Source organism: Lolium perenne, chromosome 6 (assembly GCF_019359855.2).
Source record: "Lolium perenne isolate Kyuss_39 chromosome 6, Kyuss_2.0, whole genome shotgun sequence".
In the NCBI taxonomy this organism is placed as follows: domain Eukaryota; kingdom Viridiplantae; phylum Streptophyta; class Magnoliopsida; order Poales; family Poaceae; genus Lolium; species Lolium perenne.
This window is the reverse complement of record NC_067249.2, coordinates 151167139-151171550: the sequence shown is the minus strand read 5'-3', so window position 1 is coordinate 151171550 and position 4412 is coordinate 151167139. Positions and strand designations below refer to the sequence as shown.

The following is a 4412-nucleotide window of genomic DNA, read 5'->3' as shown; positions in this document are numbered from 1 at the left end:
TGGAACTTCCTCTGCAGCGTCCTCAAGCCGCCGCTGCGAGACAGCATGCAGTGCCTCGAGGTGGACGGAACGGATGAACTCGGGATCTCAGGGCGGGGGGTCCGCCTTGTCCCGGAACGATTGTAGCACCCTACCTTTTAATAAAGGCAAGATACCTGTGTATAGTGCTACTCCCGGGATCACTGATAGCACACACATTACAAAATATAGTAATCATTGCAATAGTATCAAATTACTACATCGTTGATCCAGAGGGTAAAGTAAAACCTTACAAATTGCATAGTCAAATTGACTAGCTCAAATATAAAAGTTCAAAGCAAACACAGCGGAAATAAACTTAAATGAGCCTCCATCATCTCCATGCGCCATAGGCAGACATGTTGGAATGTAGACTCGAGATCCTACTAGTACTCATCTTCAGAATAACCTGCACGTTTGAATATGCAGCCCCACGAATGGAGGTCAGTACAATGATGTACTGGCAAATGACACTTATATGGTGGCAGTTTTTAGGCATGACTATCTACATGATATTTGGCAAGTGGAGTTTAGGCAAATTTGCATAAAGCCAATTTTATCCTACATTTTATATAAAACAAAACATTTTGAAAATCTTTGAATGACATTATGAAATCACACCATGGTTAAATTCCCCATGGGTTTTAGAACACTCACATGGTTACATCTCCCATGAGTTTTCAAAGGTTGATACCAAATTTTAAATACATTCATAAAACAAGGATGAGATTCTTCCGTACATTCCCTGCCTAGAAGCTCAAATTGTCCATAACCGGGGACACGGCTAAGATCTTAGGTTTAACTCTCGAGAGGTTGTGCACTTTCACCTTACAACCCACCCTTCCCAAGAGAAGAATGAGACAAGATCTTTCAGAAGAAGAATTCAACCATACAAACTAGACCCGTTCCCTTGGCCGTCGCCTCCACCCGCTGTCTAGCCACAAGTTGAATCCTCACAACTTACTTAATCCCGGCAGAGCCCATAATACCATAAGGCTGCACTGGAAGCTAACCAAAACATGGACGACATAGTAATCTCTTTAATCCTGGGTGGCTAACCACAAGTGAAACTCGCAGGCTTAAAACCCATTACAGGTAGTAAACCCCCGCACGATCCCCTGGTGAAAACCAGAGGTGCAGTCCGGAGCAACCACTATTCAACTGCGCGCTCTCAGGCACCCACCCGTCCACTGGTCCATCCCCAGGGATCGGAGCCCTGAGCAGCCGCCCACCACACAATCAATCCACCTAGGTGATTCATTAAGGTTGTTAATTTTAATTCTCAATACTCACAATCCGAAACAATCAAAAATAACAGTGGCATTTTTTATTGCTAGGCATACTAAGAATACTAGCAATGGTTCAAGGGTGGCTACACACTACTAGGATTGATAAGCATAGCATAACTTTCGAAAACAAAATTCCTACCATGCATTCTAATTTATAAAACACTAATGCTTAACAAAATAGATAGGTAATTGAGTGTCACTTGCCTTTTTGGTAGTCAAAGCGCGTTCACTTCTCTTAATCAAAATACGTGCCTCTCCGTACGAACTATAATATAAAATATAGCACAACATAAACACACCATTCAACAACAATAAAATCAAACCAAGCAACAACAAGTAGTTATTCATTGTGTTTTAGTCATCGGATAAAGAAGATATGGCATGGGGTATGGCTTGCAAAACACGGTTGTGAGAGTTTGGACGGAAAGTCACATGATTAGAAAGAATTGAATAATCCAAGATATAAATGAAGAATATTTATGCTTTACAAAAGCATGAAAAGAATTCGGAACGACTTATGTGATTTGAATCACATAACTGACAAATAGTGCAACAACAATACTACTGAATAAGTGTGACAACAATTACTCAAAATAGTATGAATTACACATAGGCTTGGGAATGAACAAAAGATATATAGAATTACTCAATTTACTCATTTGTAAGTTGAATAGCTTTTAAACTAAGTTAAAGGAGTAAATGAAAAACAATTTAGATAGACACGATATTGATTCAAGATAGAGTGTCTAGTGGTATTGGTGTGTGGATGGGATCATAAGTTTCACCTTCACAGAAGAATCATGTTGAGAAATGATTATAGAAATCTATAATGGATATATACTCAAATTCTCATATTTGAATTTGAATATTTGCAAAGTGATTCAATTATTTTGGATGGTTGTGCTATTGGATGGAGTACTGTAAAACAAGACCTATGCAATTGGGTTCACTCCGAAATAATTTTTAGAACTCAAGTTATGATCAGATTAGTGATTTGAATGAATTTGAACGTATCAAGTTTGTGCACATAACAACTTTGATATTTTCTGATTCCATGATATTCCACCTATTCTAAGGATTCCAGAGACTACAAAACTGTTAATTTTGGACCAGTAGATTATTTGATATAATTTTTATAGTGAAAAAGGATTAATTAAATCATTTGAATTATGATTCGAAAACTAATACATAACATATACAGTATTCTTGCATATTTGGATTCTACATGTTATAAGCTTTCCAACGATATAAAGTTTGTAAATTTTGGACCTCTGGATGATTTTATAATGAATTTCTAAGTTGGGCACATAATCTGATATTTAAAATTTAAATTTAAAATGAGTTTGACCGAGTTTGACTGAGACGCTGACTGGACTGCTGACTGTACCGCTGACTGTAGTTTGACTTTAACCAGACCAAGTTGACTATGCTGATGTCATGATGATGTCATAAAGGTTGACAGAAAAATTTACTCAGATGGAAAAACTTTCTACATCAAAGTTGTATAGAATTAATAGATCTATCTAACGCACCATTTAGTTTTTACAACGAAATAATGAGTTTGACAAGATCTGGGTTATACCTTATAAGATCTGAATCTTGTATTACGTTTTTCTCCTTGCTCGGTGAACGAAACAAGATGAGACTTGCGGCAATTGAAAGATCTTGACGAGAGGAACAACTTCCGTGTTGAAGTCATGACGATTCGAGATCGGTTTGAAACTCGATTTGACTCCGGTTGACTCGAAATAGATCTGGAGATGAGCGACAAATTGGTACTTCAAATCGAAAAACTTCCAACATTAAAGTTGTAGAGGATGATCGGATATACATACTCACCAAAGGAATTTGGATTTCGTGGAACGAGCACAAACTAATTGAAGATTCCCTTTGTCAGACCTGACGCCTTGCAATGCGAAATTATGCGTGTATGGTGGACGAAAAGAGATGAGATTGGTCGGGATTGAAAGATCTCGACGAGATCTACAACTTTCGTGTAGAGCCCGAAGCGATTTGAGGTGGTTCTGGGGATCAAAACAATGAGTTGAGATTTCGTTGATCTAGGGTTTCGAGAGGAGGAAAGGGAAAACGAAACTGCGACGTGGTAGTGGCTTTATATAGACCATAGGTCGGTGGAAAAGGTGGGTCTCGAAGTTACGAATGCGTAGAAACAAACGAATCTGAAATCGGAGTTGTGTAGCTCAAGAAAAGTTGATTTAAGTGGAGATAAGTTTTGGCAAAATGAAAATCCTTTTCGTGCCAGACACGAACAGGAGCTCGCTCGAGCGTGGCCGGTCGGTCCGGCTGGGACTGGCCTGGCTGCGAGCTGGGCCGCTCGGTCCGGCTGGCCAGCCCGATTTCCTTTTTTTTTCTTCTCTTTTTCTTTTTCTCTTTACTTGTTTCTTTTATAAAATGAGTTTCGTAACTCCGATTTGAGTGAATCAAATTCCTATAAGTTTGTAAAATTATTTTTTCTTCTTATAGGATAACATAAACACTTAAATTTTATAAATTATTATTTCATATTATTTTTATTACAATTATGCCACTATGGGTATATGTGAATAGTACATAAGTGTAGCAAACAAGTTTCTAAAAATTTGTAAAAATCAAAATAGTGTTTTAGGACAATCAAGAAACCTTTTTAAAATCCATTTGTGAAAATAAAATTATAATCATATACGCTTGGCCTATATGGCTATTTGGGCGATATTTTGTAAGAAAAGTTTTCCAGGGTTTTGTTTTCTTAAAAAGAATTCCATTAAGGATTTGAAAACTTTGAAAGCAAGGATATGTTTGATTTTGAAAATACTTTAAAACCAAAAGTCTTTAAAAATACTATTTTGGAATTAACTTGTAAATAACTTTTAAAAAGTTTTAATTCTTTGTGAATTTTCAATCAATTTCAAACAATCAAGCATCAAATTTATTTTTATTTGACATTCCAAAATTTAGAAAAATTTCGGGATGTGACAACGATCTCCAGCGGGTTAACGACGACATGCATGGTGGCCAGGGGATTTGGGGTTTTTTATTGTTGTTTGAGCTTGGGATGTGGGGTTTTTTCGGGTAGGGGAGGAGGAACCGAGGAAGAGGAAGGAACAG

The 4412-nt window shown here is 37.3% G+C and overlaps 1 long non-coding RNA gene across 1 annotated transcript; it reads right to left on the bottom strand.

The window, feature by feature from the left end:
* Positions 1-1392: 1392 nt before the first annotated feature.
* Positions 1393-3390, bottom strand: LOC127309506 (uncharacterized). The gene is made up of 3 exons (XR_007857188.2): positions 3147-3390; positions 2890-3061; positions 1393-1572 (listed from the first exon to the last, which is right to left on the bottom strand). It is a non-coding gene; the product is annotated as an uncharacterized lncRNA (long non-coding RNA).
* Between the last annotated feature and the right edge of the window lie 1022 nt (positions 3391-4412).